The following is a 16,213-nucleotide window of genomic DNA, read 5'->3' on the forward strand; positions in this document are numbered from 1 at the left end:
AAAACCAATACAGTCACCAGCAGAAATTTTGCCAAACTCTCAACAGGATAGTTATGCTGTTGAAATTTACACAAATGCAAAAGATCTAAAATAGGCTAAGTAATTCTGAGCAAAAAATAACTGAAAGTCTAAGACTATCAAGATTCAAGGCTCAGGATAAGTCACTATAATTGAGATAATAATGAGTTAGCACAAACATGTAAATGGATAGAAATATCCAAAATTAATTGTTTTTCAGCAAGAAATGAAAGGAATATTCATTCACAGAAGAATAAATTTCCAAAAACCATTATGAAAGAATAGATTCTACATTAACTTGCTCCATGATCCTGTTGGTATCTGGACTTTTTAAAAGATTTATTCATTTATTTTATGCATATGAGTGTTTTGCCTGCATGTATCTGCACAACGTGCGTGCAGTACAATGAAAGTCAGAAGAGGGCATTATATGTCTGGAGCTGGATTTTCAGACATTTGTGAGTTTCCCTCTGGGTTCCAAAAACTGAATTCTGGTTTTTGGCAAAAACAACAATGGCTCTTAAGCCCTGCTCCATCTCTCAAGCCTTGGTATCTGGACTTTTAAGAGTAAACCCTAAACCTATGGAAGTTGGAATCCCTTATCTCTACAGTTATTATTCATGAGTACAGAAATCAGGAGCGTCTCTGCTCTATGCTTGCAGCGGTTTGTGTAAACATTGAGAGGGAGGGTGCTTGAGCAGTCCCTGAAGCCAAACAAAGAAAATGCAATCAGAAAAACATCTCTCAGTAGACGGGAATGTAATTTCCAGACCACCTGATGAAGATTAAAGCCATGTAATGTTAATTATATGTTGACAATCTCACCATGAATTTTAATGCACTCCAAAAGCAGATGAAAACACTACAATTAAAACTTTTTGATAACTGCATGCCAATTCATTTCAACACAAATCAGAAAGAAAAGGAGAAACACCGTTATGAAAGTCTATGGGCTGCTGTTAAGAGCTAAGGGACGAGGTGTAATACCCGTATTGAGGAAGAGATACAGTGTAAAGAATCAGTTAGTTAACTGTGGTGGGATGGGGAGGAAAGGCAGAGGAAAACAATGAGCTATACTGCAACAAAATAGAAACCAGAGAAGCCAAAGAGTATAGTATAAATGAAAATGATAGTAGAAATGAAGCCAAATAAATGTGTTGTCTTATTAAGTATGAATTTTCTGCTAAAAGCAAAAATAGCATAATTTCTACCTGAACTAAGATGACACAAAAAGGTATTAAAATTTTCATTGAAAATTATGGGTAAAGTATGTCAAAGGACAACGAAATTATAGTATCACTATCAGATAAAGTAGAAGTCAAAGCCAAAATTAACGAGTCTAAAGGAATATTTAGGGCAATAAATAAGTCATCTATAAATGTGTTTTAAATATATACTTTCCATTTGATAAGATTGCAAATTAGCAGGTTTCTAAGTATGAATGAAAACTATGAACATTATTTCTTCTGTGCTGTGTGAGATTTCAAACCCAAGTGTAGTGATATTTCATTTGTATTTTAATGAATAAAATTTGCCTGAAGTTAAGAGAGTAAAACAGCCCCAATGATCAGCCTTACAGACAAGGCAATGAGGACACACACCTTTAGTTATAGTAGCCACACTAGCTTGCCATAGAAACCAGATGGTGTTGTTGCACGTCTTTAATCCCAGCACTAGAGAGGAATATAAGATGAGAGGAGACATCTCTCAGTCTCATTCTGAGATTCCTGGAGGCAGGGTCGCCATTTCAGACAGAGGTAGAAATAAGAACCAGTGGCTGGTTGCTTTACTTTTCTGACCTTCAGGTTGAACTCCAGTTTCTGTCTCTGGTTGTGTTTTGTTTTCTCATGTTACACATAAGGCTTTGTGAGTTGTTTATGACTGAGCCACATGCCCAGCCCTGTACACACAGCTTAGTCCTCCGTTTACAAAAATAATCACAACACACAGAAGGCAAAGCCTCTTGTGATTGCAACTGCAGAAAGAGCCCATCAGCTCTATCATGCTGAGAACATGGAGCATGCCTCATCAGGCCTTTGGCAGTAATTCAACCACCGCAGGTACAACCATTGACCCCGAGATGCACACAAGTGCAAATTCTTTAGATTAATATTCAAACTACTTGATTAAATGGATGTGAGGGGGAAGGAGCTTAGCTGGTATGCGAGCATGCACCTTTCATCACCCCTCTTCAGAGTGCCAGAAGGAACAGAGCAGCAAGACCTTGTCTCAAAATAAATATACATACTCACCGGCACACATACATATATGGACAGATACACAGATACACATACACACATATATGCGTATATATATATATATATATATATATATATATATATATATATATACATACACACATGCCCACACACAAAGAACTGTATTTCATAAACCATAGCTTTCATTTTATTTAGACCCCCCAAATTAACCATACTGAACCTCAACTATTGTTCAGAAGTATAAATTCACTAAAATTTCATCACAATGCAAAGAACCTAAGAATCAATGATAAAGGAATAAACCATAGCATTGTGCTTGACCCGGGGAACAGAATGCCTCTAAAGCTCTCTTGTACAAACTAGGACTAATATTTTAATTTACTTAGCGATGGACAAAATTTGAAAAAAATCATTTAAAAAACATAGACTATGAGTAGAACTTGCTCAGAAAAGGGAAAAAAATATAACATTAAGTGTTTTTTGTTATTCAATAAAAACATTTAGTATTTGAATATGATAAAGGGTAGTTAAGCTTAAAAAAATAACATATAAAATATGTACTTACAGATCAACACACTAAGATCAAAAGCACTGGCAACTAATGAATGATGCACAATAAAATGTTATCAACAATTATGTGTCAGGAATTCCTTTCTTCTGAAATTTTTATATTATTATATATTATCTATTCACAGAGAAGAGAATTCTAAATACATAAAACCCGGGCTTTAGTATATCTGCTACACATAGTAACCTAGTTTCTATTTTGCAATTTCCTTTAAATGATCAAGTAAATGGGGCTGTTAAACTCTTAACATACCATAAAGAGTTAAATTTCTCTCCAGTTACAAGCAGCTCTCTTAGAGGGCCCCACCCCCACTTTCTATCCTAGCAATGAATCTGGCACTGCTGTTAATTTGACTGTGTAACACTCAAAATTAGTAAACTACTGTTTTTCTAATTAGTTCTTCCTCATTGTTTATTTTGCCCTAAACAGTCGCATGGTTGGTTTGCTGTATCATCAGAGAGCATTGTTGACCTCTAATGTCAGCTCACCAGCTTGCCTGTGTGGTGGGGTCTGTCCAAATGCCTGCAGTTCTGCCATGCATGTGGAGCAGTGTCTAACTGCACATAGACAAACCTGCATGGTTGCATTATGTAGATGAAAGTTTCTGTCCTGCCTGGTGCCTCAGCCATTCAATCCAAAATAAATGCACAGAGACTTATATTAATTATAAAACTGATTGGCCTATAGTTCAAGCTTATTACTAACTACCTCTTACAATTTAAATTAACCCAAAATTCTTGTATTTATTGATTTTATTGAGATATACATTTTTCTCTGCTCCCCTCCCTGTCTCTCAGCTCTTCTTCAACCCTCTCCCATGGTCCCTATGCTCCCAATTTACTCAAGAAATCTTTTATTTTACTACATCCCATGTAGATTAGTTCCATGTATGTCTTTTTTAGGGTCCCCATTGTTGTCTAGGTTCTCCGGGATTGTGACCTATAGGCTATTTTTCTTTGCTTTATGCTTAAAAACCACTTATGAGTGACTACATATGATAATTGTCTTTCTAGGTTTATGTTACCTCACTCAAAATGATGTTTTCTAGCTCTATTCATTTGCCTGCAAATTTCAAGATGTCATTATTTTTATCTGCTGTGTAGTACTCCATTGTGTAAATTTACCACATTTTCTATATCCATTCTTTGGTTGAAGGGCATTTAGGTTGTTTCCAGGTTTTGGCTATGACAAACAATGCTATTATGAACATACTTGAACACATGCCCTTGTGGTATGATTGTATCCTTTGGATATATACCCAAAAGTAGTATTACTGGGTCTTGAGGAAGGTTGTTTCCTAATTTTCTGAGAAATCGCCACACTGACATCCAAAATGGCTGTACCACCTTGCATTCGTACCAGAAATGCAGAAATGTTCCCTTTACCCCGTAACCTCTCCAGTGTAAGTTGTCATCAGTGATTTTGATCTTGGCCATTCTTACAGGTGTAAGATGGAATCTAGAGTTGTTTTGATTTGCATTCCTCTGATGGCTAAGGATGTTAAAGGCATTTCGGCAAGTGTCCTTCAGCTATTTGAGAGTCCTCTGTTTAGAGTTCTCTATTTAGGTCTGTACTCCATTTTTTATTCGATTATTTGTTCTTTTGATGAGCAATTTCTTGAGTTCTTTGTATATTTTGGAGATCAGACCACTTTCTGATGTGGGATTAGTGAAGACCTTTTCCCATTCTGTAGGCTGCCATTTTGTCTTGTTGGCCGTGTCCTTTGCTTTACAGAAGCTATTCAGTTTCAGGAGGTCCCATTTATTAATTGTTTCTCTCAGTGTCTGTGCTACTGGGATTATATTTAGGAAGTGGTCTCCTGTGCCAATGCGTTCAAGTGTACTCACTTTCTCTTCTCTTTTTTTAAGGACAAGGGTGCATTGATTATGTGCTGTCTCCACCCTTAGATTCTAGCTTGCTGGCTTTTGTTTGCATTGTATTCTATGAGGTTCAGTGTGGCTGGCTTTATGTTGAGGTCTTTGATCCATTTGGACTTGAGTTTTGTGCATGGTGATAGACATGGATTTATTTTCATTCTTCTACATGTTGATATCCACTTATGCCAACACCATTTGTTAAATAAGCTTTCTTTTTTCTATTTTCTATTTTTTGCTTCTTTATCAAAAATAAGATGTTTGTGGGTGTGTGGATTAAAGTCCTGTAGGAGATGCTATGAATGAATGGGAAACCTCGGTCATCAGAATTTGGAGGCTAGGATCACGGACCCTGTGATATGGCTGAGACATCTTCAAGACAGGTTCTGCTTGACCCTGGAGAAGAATGCAGACCTGTTTAGGGGCCTTTCAGTAGCACTCACAAGAAGATACAGCTACAGGACAAGCCTGTAACTCATGTCACAGGCTGGCAGAGCTGAGTCCCATGGAGCATAGGCACCCTGATGCTGAAAGTAAGCCAAGATCTGAGTCACATGGCTCAGTCCCCCTGTAATCTATGCCATTTTTTTAGGGACAAGGGTGCATTGATTATGTGCTGTCTCCACCCTTAGATTCTAGCTTGCTGGCTTTTGTTTCCTGAACTAAAATCTCAGTTTGTAACCAGGGTGACCTCGAACTCCCTAAGCAGTCCAAGTTAGCCTCAAATTATTATTCTTTTGCCTCAGCCTCTAAAGTACTGGAATTACCATAGGTCAGTCCATCCAGCTACCATCTTGAAATACTCCCAGATTTCTGAAGGTGGGCCCTGGCACTTTAATTTTTTTGTGGCTTCTCAAATTATGCATCTGGTTTGGGTTCTGAAATTATCCTGTGTTCAGAAATGGCACAGTAGGGTAGGGAGTTCTCAGCTTCCACTCCAGAACAGCTTGGTGGAGGGTGCCAAGGACTCATTTTGTGTCCTCCGTTCCTTGACCCAGTGGCGGGTCCTGTACAGAAGTCGCTGTTGCCAGTGCTGCAAGTCTGTGACCTCCTGTGCTGAGTCTGCACTGTTTCCCAAGTATAGGGGTTTGGTCTAGAGTGACTGTGGATTCAACAGCAAGGTCAAAGCCCATATTCCACCCTGGACTGCTGACTGCAGAAAAACGCTTTGGCCAACACTCGCCAGCTGTGAAAGAAGACATAAATTCAAACTCCTGTGACTGGTGGACATAGCCCTCTCAATCCTGTGGACAGACTGAATGACTTAATCTCAAAATTTCACATCTGAGTTCAGTCCCTTTGTCATGGTAGAGGAGGTGAAGGCCCTTGGCAAGGGTCACATCAACTGATGGTGATGCATCTATCAGTCTTGGAAGACATGTAGAAATCCACACACAATTACTTCTCCCTCAGGTCTGTCTTGTTGGATTTCTTGTGTTTTACATATGGTGTTGCATGTACAAATGTTCGTGATTAATAGATTATTTATATTCTCATTATTTTACTTTGAAGTTACTGAATAATAATTCATGCTTGTTCTTTTTTCTTCAGGAAATCCCAACATGTGTCAATATGCAGTCTTTCTAATTTTGTCTTGGCACAGATACTGTGGCCCACTAGCACAGTTTATGCCATATAGTAATGATTGGGTGACTGACAGAAAGAACATAGAAGACAGTACATAAGTTATGTGTGTCTGTTTAAAATGGGATTCCTTACAGAGAGCACATATTTAATGAACTGTTGCTTTTTAAGTTCAGTTCTATAATCCCTGTCTTTTATTTGCAGATGTGGAGTTTTTATACTCAATGTTTCGTATGCCTTTATTTAGACTCACTCTCCTACTGTCTTCTGTCCATGCCAGCTATTCTCCATTCCACTTTATTCTTTTCCTGCTTCACTACCAAGTGATCAATAATTATCCATCTTCAACTTTACTCTGGGGAATTTCTATTCAGTTTAAAAAGGCTCTAGGGCAGCATTTCTCAGCCTGTGGGTCACACCCCTTTGAAGAGTCAAACAACCCTTTCACGGGGCTCACCTAAGACTATCGGAAAGCTCATATCTTTACGTTATGATTTATGATTAAAGCAGAGATATAGTTATGAAGCAGCAACGAAAACAATTTTATGGCTGGGGATCACCACAGCATGAGAAGCTACCAAACGGTCACAGCATTGGAAAAGTTGGAAACCACTGGTCTAGAGGTTCTACTGTCTAAATAATAGAAAGCATCCATGAGATGATAGATCCATTCTGTTGTAACATGAGCGGAGGGGCTGCATCCCCAGCACCCCGGCTGCCTGCTTAGCTTATGCCCCAAAATAACAACACACAAATTGTATTCATTTAAACACTGCTTGGCCCATTATATCTATCCTCTTCCCAGCTAATTCTTGCACCTGGACTAGCCCATTTCTAATAATCTGTGTAGCATCAGTCTTACCTGGAAAGATTCTAGCCTACGTCCATCCTGGGTCAGAGCTTCATCGCGTGTGCCTCAGAGAGCAGAGCTCTCATGTCCGCCCGGGAGAGGGGAGCATGGCATCTCTCTACCCATGAGGATACCTCTGAAGACATTTTGTTCCTGGGGAGAAGTCCCATGGGCACTCCACTGCACATCAGAACCACTGGTCCTGTGGAAGTTTGTCTCTCTGAGCAATGTGTCAACAGAGCTGTGCTCCACTCCTGGATTCTAAACTCTGTTCCTTGCTGTTTCACACCAGGAGGTTTGGGTAAATCCATCTCCAAAAAACCTGGTAATGATGTCATGTAAGAAATCATACAAGCGATGCAGAGTGCTGAAAGAGTGGATCCTCTGAAGGGAACATGACCCATGTCACAAGGTCTGGGGACAGGCCTGGAAGCTTCCTATGGAGTTTCTATCAGAAGTTTCATCAGAAGATTTAAGGTTTGAGACTGATAGGTAAAGACTAAGTACATTAGGAACCCAAAGTCCTTGGTGTCTCCAAACCAGGATTCCCCAGACATAGCATCATGGAAACACACTGTGGTGTTGACCCTTCCCATGGATATGGGACAGTGCTGAAGGGAAGCCGAGTCCAAGGAGGAAATGAGTCCTTTTATCCAAACAACAAGGGAATGGGGCACAGAGGTCAGATTCCCAAACAAAAACTGCTCTCCTTCTCACCCCAGCCAGACTTCTGACTTAGAAAAACTGACTTACTTCCCCTAGTTGTAAAAGGAGACTCTTTATTCATTTCCCAACCACCCAGACCCAAATAATCACTCAAAAATTATATTAATTACAACAATGTTTGACCAACGACTTAAGAAGATACCAGAAAATGAAAAGATCTCCCATGCTCTTGAAAAGTTGGGATCAATATAGTAAAAACGGCAATCCTACCAAAAACAATCCATAGATTCAATGCAATTCCCATCAAATCCCAATACAATTCTTCACAGACCTTGAAAGAATAATATCAACTTCATATGGAAAAACAAAAAGCCCAGGATAGCCAAAATCAGCCTGTACAATAAAGGAATTTCCGGAGGCATCACCATTCCTGACATCAAGCTCTATTACAGAGCTACAGTAATGAAAACAGCTTGGTACTGGCATAAAAACAGAGAGGTTGACCAATGGAATCAAATCAAAGACTCCAATATTAATCCATACACCTATGAACATCTGATTTTTGATAAAGAAGCTAGAATTATAAAATGGAAAAAAGTATCTTCAACAAATGGTACTGGCATAAATGGATGTCAACATGTAAAAGAATGAAAATAGATCCATATCTGTCCCCATGCACAAAACTCAAATCCAGATGAATTAAAGGCTTCAGTATAAATCTTATCACTCTGAACCTGGTAGAAGAGAAAGTGCAAAGTAGACTTCAATGCACAGGCACAGGAGACTACTTTCTAAATATAACACCAGTAGCACAGACACTGACAGCAACAATAAATAAATGGGACCTCCTGAAACTGAGAAGTTTCTGTAAAGCAAAGAACACAGTCAATAAGACGAAAAGGGAGCCTACCAAATGGGAAAAGATCTTCAACAACCCCACATCAGACAAAGGAATGATCGCCAAAATACATAAAGAACTCAATAAATTAGACATCAAAATTCTAAATAGCCCAATTAAAAATGGGGGCACAGAACTAATCAGAAAACTCTCAACAGAAGAATTTCAAATGGCCAAAAGACACATAAGGAAATGTTCAACATCCTTAACCATCAGGGAAATGCAAATCAAAACAAGTTTGAGATACCATCTTACATCAGTCAAAATGGCTAAGATCAAAAACATCAATGATAACTTATGCTGGAAAGGATGTGGAATAAGGAGAACATTATTCCATCGCTGGTGGAAACGTAAATTTGTACAACCACTTTGGAAATCAGTATGGTGGTACCAAACATGCGTTCTTTTCTGTGCAGCAGACTTTAATTTCAACTCGATATAAATTATTGCACCCAAGACATTTGAACCACCATTTCATCAGCAAGCACACATAACCTGTCATTCTGATAGTGCTGCATGTGGGATCCTTAAACAAGCAGGATCATTGGGAAACATCCACCCCAGGAAGCACCCATAGTATCTTCTTCCCACATTAAAAATGCTAGGCAACAGGTAGAAAGTTTCTAACTAGGTCTCCGCATGTCACGCAACATGAATACATAATAGTTTTAGTAATAAACACGTATTAGCTAATTTCATGTCAACCCGACACAAGCTATAGTCATCTGAGAAGGGGGAACCTCAGTTGAGAAAAGGCCTCTGTAAGATAGAGCTGCAGGCAAACCTGATGGGCATTTTCTTAATTACTGATGAATGAGGAAAGGCCCACTCCATTGAGTGGGTGATCCTTGGTTCTATAAGAAAGTAGGCTGAGTAAGACATAGGGAACAAGCCAGTAAGCAGCATCCCTCTATGTCCTCTGTCACAGCTTCTGCGTCCAGGTTCCCACCCTATTTGTGTTCCTTCAATGATGAATAGTGATGTGGAAGTATACTCCAAATAAACCCTTTCTCCCCAACTTTCTTTTGGTGATGATGTTTCATAATGATAATAACCCTAACTAGGATGGAGTTTTCTCAAGAACTTTGCAGGAATCATTTGCATCTTATTTAACTATAAGGCTCTCAACCCTAAAACCAGCTTTATGTTCCACAGCTGTACTCAGTTCTTGCATCCTGCAAGGATTAACTTCCCAATCTCCTTGCATCTGAATATAAAACTATAAAATACTCATATGTAGTGATATTTCATTTCTATTTTAATAAATAAAGTTTGCCTGAAGATCAAAGAGTAAAACAGGTACCCTGGTCAGCCTCACAGCAAGACAGTGATGACATATACTTTTAATCCCAGTAGCCACACTAGTTTGCCATAGAAACCAGGTAGTAGTGGCACACGCCTTTAATGCCAGCCCTAGAGAGGAATATAAATGGGAGGAGACAGATCTCTCAGTTTAATTCTGAAGATTCCTAGAGACAAGATCACCATTTTGGACTGAGGTGGAGGTAAGAGCCAAGGACTGGCTGTTTTGCTTTTCTGACCTTCAAGTTGAACCCCAATATCTGTCTCTGAGTTTTTATTAATCGTGCAACACGCAAAGATTAATATTATACCATCTGTGATAGTCAAATTTGTGAACGTGATACGATCAACTCACCTGGAAAGAAAATCTCAGTGAGGCATGATATAGATCAGGTTGGCTTGTAGGCATCCTGAGGAGGCATGTTCTTAATTGGGCTAATCAAATGTGGGAAGATCTACCCTCAACGTGGGTAGTACAATTTCATGGACAAGGCCGGGGCCTGTGCTGGAATAAGAAGAGGTGATGAGTCCTGGCATGCAGCCACGCGTTCAGTCTTCTCTACGTCTTCAGTGATGTGCTATGACCAGTTCACTCACTCACACTCTGCTGCTTTCTTTCACTGCCCCATCATGGATGGTCTGTGAACTAAACCTTTTCTCCTTTAAGTTCCTTTTTGGTTATATTTTATTACAACAACAGAACTGGATCTAAGTCATCATCTATAAAATGAATTTCTTTCCCAGCTAGTTGGCAGAATTACAGGGTAAAGTTCCAGGCCACGATCCTACTACAAATATTGGAGGTGTGAAAGCCACCTTGGGGAAGTACTCAGGAGGACACTGTTATGGTTATGTATGGTGAAGATACAAATGAGTGTGGATTGGTTTGGGTCCTGAAGACATCATACCTAGGACCTAAGCAAATATGACAAAGAGCATAAGCCAGGTCTTACATGGCATGAGAATATCACATCACTTATATGAACTGTCCTATCAGACGAGCGTTGTTGCTGGCATGGAATGGACATACCCCTCTGTTTAATTCCGTCTAATCCACAGTGAGTCATAATGGGCTGTCTGGGCTGTCTGGCTTCTTTACAGACCGTGTCTTGTAATTGAAAGAGATTTGAGCTGGGCCGGTAATCACTCAACTTTGAAGGCTTCTGTTTCATACAACAGCATATAACAGCTTTTACAGTGTTCACTATCAGGCTAATTCTCCAGTGGTGCTATATCGGTGTGCCTCAACAGCACACACGCACCCAGAGTACCTGCTTCAATGGGAGAAATGTGACTAGCATCTCTGAGAAAAGGGGGAGGGTCTACAAACCTAAAACAAGCTTAAACGTTTTCATCTGTGCCACTCTATACCCATACCATCAGCTGTTACCCTTTGCCCTGCTGCTTTTGATGGTGCTGTGAACTAAGGTGCATATGAGTCTCCAGTATACACTAAAGGAAGTCCAAGTGGTTTACACACTAAAAATTGGACAATGAATCCATAGTTCAGCATTAGACCGCTAGTCATGCTGAACAGCTCTGACCTGGTGACTGTACTGGTTAGGGTTCTCTAAAGGAACAGAACTGATTGAATGTGTGTGAGTGTGTGGTGTGTGTGTGTGTGTGTGTGTGTGTGTATGCATGGTGTGTGTATGTGTCTGTGAGCATGTGGTGTGAGTGTGTATATGGTGTGTATGTGTGTGTGTGCGGTGTGTGTGTGGATGCATGGTGTGTGTGTTCATGTGTATGTGGTGTGTGTGCATGTGTGGTGTATGTGTGTGTTCATGTGTGTATGCATGTGTGTGTGCATGGGATATGTGTGTGCATGGTGTGTGTATGTGCGTGTGTGTGTGTGTGTGAGTGAAGGGGTGTATTAGAATGACTTTACAAGCTGTGTTCCAAAGAGTCCAACAAAGGTTTTCCACCAATAAAAATGTTGAGGATTCAGTAGTTGCTCAGTTCCTAGGGCTGGATATCTCAGAAGTCTCTGTCTGGCATTGGAATCCCAGGGAGTCCTAAAGAGCTGTTCTTCCTTCAATCTGTGTTGGCATCCTAAAGAAATGGTTCTAATACCAAAGGACTGCCTCAAAAACAAGGCGAATAGGCTTGCCACCAAGAGTGAGGGCAAGTAGGCAAAAAACACAAGCTTCTTCCTGCCATGTCCTTTTATGTGGGCTGCCACCAGAAGGTGTAGCCCAGATTTAGCATGGGTCTCCCCACTTCAAATTGTCAAATAAGAAAATCCTTCACATGAGTCCCTAGCTGCTGGGGTAGTAGTTGACTCCAGATGATGTCAAACTGACCACCAAGAGTGGCCATCACAGTCACTTCATTAGGGAGCCTATGGATTGAGTCAAACCTCTTGAGATCTCCTTCCTCCACAGCATGGGGTGCAGGGGTATGGGGGGTCATTTATCACTACCTCTTTTGTTTACCCTTTCACCTAACTCTTCAAGTTTATTTCTTTGAATTCTTTTTCTATTTTTGAAAAGAAAATAAAGTATCTTTTTTTTCATTTTACATACTAATCCCAGTTCCCACTCCCTCCCTTCCTCCCATACCCTCTAACTACCCCCAGAGCCCACCCTCATCCGATCCTCAGAGACGTTAACACACACTGCTTCAGGGAAGGGCCAAGGCTCTCCCTACTATAGCTAGGCTGAGCAAGGCACCCATCCGAAGAGAATAGGTTAAAAGAAAGCCAGTACATGCAGTAAAGATAAATCCTGGTGCCACTGCCAGTGGTCCCACAGTCTGTCCCAGCTATACAACTAACTATCCCCCACATTCAGAGGGGCTAGTTTGGACCTATGCTGTTTGCTTCCCTGTGCGACTGGAGTTTGTTAGCGCCCATTAAGTCAGGTAAACTGTTTCAGTGGGTATACCTATTATGATCTTGACCTTTTTGCTCATATTCTCATTCCTCCCACTTTTCTGCTGGACTTTGAAAGCTTAGTCCCGTGCTCCAGTGTGGGGTCTCTGCCTCTGATTCCATCAGTTGCTGGATGAAGGTTCTATAGTGATATTTAAGATATTCATCAGTCTGAGTTCAGGGAAAGGACAGTTTGAGCACTCTCTCCTCTATTGCTTAAGGTCTTAGCTGGGGTCATCTTTGTGGATTCCTGGGAATTTCTCTAGGGCCAACTTTCTTGCTAGCCCATAATAGCTCCCCCAATCAAAAAAATCTGTCCTTCCTCCATCCCAGCTATTCCATTCCCTCAAGTTCTCCTCACCCCTCTCTTTTTCCCTCATCTTCCTCTTCTGCCCACCCTATTCTCCCCACCCCCATGCTCCCAATTTTGTCAGGCAATCTTGTCTATTTTCCCTTTCTAGGTGAATCTATGTATGTTTTTCACAGGGTTCACCTTGTTACGTAGCTTCTTTAAGATCATGAACTATAGGTTCATTATCCTTCGCTTTACAGCTACTATCTACTTATGAGTGAGTACATACCATGTTCATCTTTCTGTGTCTGGGTTACCTCACTCAGAATGGTTTTTTTAGTTCCATTCATTTGCATGCAAACTTCAAGATGTCATTGGAAAAACAAACCTCTCAGGATAACCAAAACAATCCTGTAAAACAAAGGAACTTCCAGAGGCATCACCATCCCTTACATCAAGCTCTATTATAGAGACACAAAAATGAAAACCGTTTGCTATTGGCAGAAAAACAGAGAGGTTGGCTAATGAAATCAAATCAAAGACCTGGATATTAATCAACACCCCTATGAACACCTTATTTTTGATAAAGAAGCTAAAATTATAAAATGGAAAAAATAAAGCCTCTTCAACAAATGGTGTTGGCATAACTAGAAGTCAACATGTAGAATAATGAAAATAGATCCATATCTATCACCATGCACAAAACTCAAGTCCAGATGAATTAAAGACCTCAATATAAATCTGACCACACTGAACCTGACAGAAGAGAAAGTGTGAAGTAGTCTTCAATGCATGGGCACAGGAGACCACTTCCTAAATACAACACCAGTAGCACAGACACTGATAACATTAATAAATAAATGGAACCTCCTAAAACTGAGAAGCTTCTGTAAAGCAAAGGACACAGGCAATAAGACAAAAAGGGAGCCTACTGAATGGGAAAAGATCTTTACCAACCCCACATCAGACAAAGAAATGATCTCCAAATTATATAAAGAACTCAATAAATTAGACATCAAAATTCCAAATAACCCAATTTAAAAATGGGGTTCAGAACTGGATACAGAATTCTCAACAGAAGAAGTTCAAATGGCCAAAAGATACTTTTTTTTTTAACTTGCCTCAAGTTTATTTGTAAAAACAGCATAAAGTCCTGAACATCTGCAAATACTGTGTAGGTGTTCACACCAGTCCATCTGTCTTCACATTGGCAGACTGCGACCTTTTTTATGGGGCCTTCACAGGGGCCTGGGCACCTTTGGGAGCCTGAGCTGCAGCTGAGGCCTCTGCCTTGGCTTGAACCTTGGGCTTTGTTTTTTGGAGCCTACGACCCCTGGCCATGTAGCTTCTAATCCGCTTCCCAAGCTTGGGGTGAGCAATTAAAGCCAGACGGGTGAGTTTGCGGGTGGGGCCCTTTGGCACCTTGGGCTTCACCACCTGGGGCTTCACCAGGGCCTTAATGGCCTCCGCACGTGCACTCATGGCCTTTGCATTCTTTGCCTGCATCTTCTTCAGGCCTTTCTTGTTGTGGTTCTTGGCAAAGCGCATGTTCCTCAGGAACTTGGGGTCAACCCCCTTGAGAGATTCGTATCTTTGTGACCGGGGTTTCTTGACGCCGTTTCTGTGCCATTTCCGGGACTGGTTGTGTGTGGTGTGATTCTTGGACTTGGCCATGGCTGGACGGTAATCGGCGGCTCCCGAAGTGCCTGCGACCGGAAGAGAAAAACGGCCAAAAGATACTTAAGGAAATGTTCAACATCCTTAGCCATCAGGGAAATGCAAATCAAAACAACTTTGAGATGCCATCTTATACCTGTCATAATGACTAAGATCAAAAACACCAATGATAGCCTATGCTGGAGAGGATGTGGAGTGAGGGGACCACTCATCCATTGCTGGTGGGAATGCAAACTTGTACAACCACTTTGGAAATCAATATGGTGGTTTCTCAGAAAACTGGGACTCAACCTACCTCAGGGCTCAGTAATAGCACTCTTGGGCATATACCCAAAAGATGCTCAATTATACTACAAAGACATTTGTTCAACTATATTCATAGCAGAAATGTTTGTAATACACAGAACCCGGAAACAACCTAGATTCGCCTCAACTGAAGAATGGATAAGGAAAATGTGGCACATTTACACATTAGAGTACTACTCAGTGGTTAAAAAAATTTTTTTTCAAATTTTAAAGCCTCCCCGAAACTCACAAGTTGAGCATTTTGCTTTTTATCAAATATTCCCAAGAACTTCCTCTCAAGAGAAATCATAACATATTTGCGTCCTAATGACCCAGACAGGCCTCTATGTCTGGTTTCATTTTTCCCCCATGGTTACAGATACATTCTTTGTGGGCAGACACACCAACCTCAGTTCCTTGTCACCAATAACTCAGTCCATATGACTGCCACCACAGCTTTTTTATAATCCTGTCTCTACTTTTAGTGAATTGTAGTATATTCTCTCTGCCTGTAACCAACCAGAGGCACCCAAACACTCACAAGACAGATCACTCACAGAAGAGGTATACTGAGGAGGGGGGCATACTGAGATTTCTTCTGTGTACACCCCACACTGGCTTACACTGCCTCAGATCAAGCATGTTGTCACTTCCATGCCAGCTATAGTGGGCAGCAAGTCAGAGGGCAGATGCTTACACTGAGATTTTTTACTATGGGAAGAAACAAAAATCCCAGATAGAGAAGAGTTCCGCTCACACACCAGGGAGATCTTGCCCTCTTCTCCTGGTGATGAGGGCTGGTTCACAACCAGCCTCGAGCCAGGCAGGTAGCAGGAGCTTAGTCTACTGACAGCATCTTCACTTCTATTTACAGAGGAAGCCTCACCCAAATGCCAATCCAGCTTGGAACGCAGAGCAAATGCTACCTGCCTGCACTCCCATCCATCACTTTAGGAGGTGAGCAGGGGTTAGGGTCTGAATGGAAGTCACAGGTTGCTGTAACAGGTCTGGCTTCAGCAAGTTCAAGTCCTTGATATGTACTGCTCAGGGATGTCCTTGTATGTGGTGCCCATCCCACATATGATTGGAAACCAGAACAATGGCATCA

The 16,213-nt window shown here is 40.8% G+C and overlaps 1 pseudogene; it reads right to left on the reverse strand.

Annotated features, from left to right (window-relative positions):
- Positions 1–14,370: 14,370 nt before the first annotated feature.
- Positions 14,371–14,840, reverse strand: LOC102002660 (annotated as a pseudogene).
- Positions 14,841–16,213: the final 1,373 nt, after the last annotated feature.

This window comes from Microtus ochrogaster, chromosome 19 (assembly GCF_000317375.1).
Source record: "Microtus ochrogaster isolate Prairie Vole_2 chromosome 19, MicOch1.0, whole genome shotgun sequence".
In the NCBI taxonomy this organism is placed as follows: Eukaryota; Metazoa; Chordata; class Mammalia; order Rodentia; family Cricetidae; genus Microtus; species Microtus ochrogaster.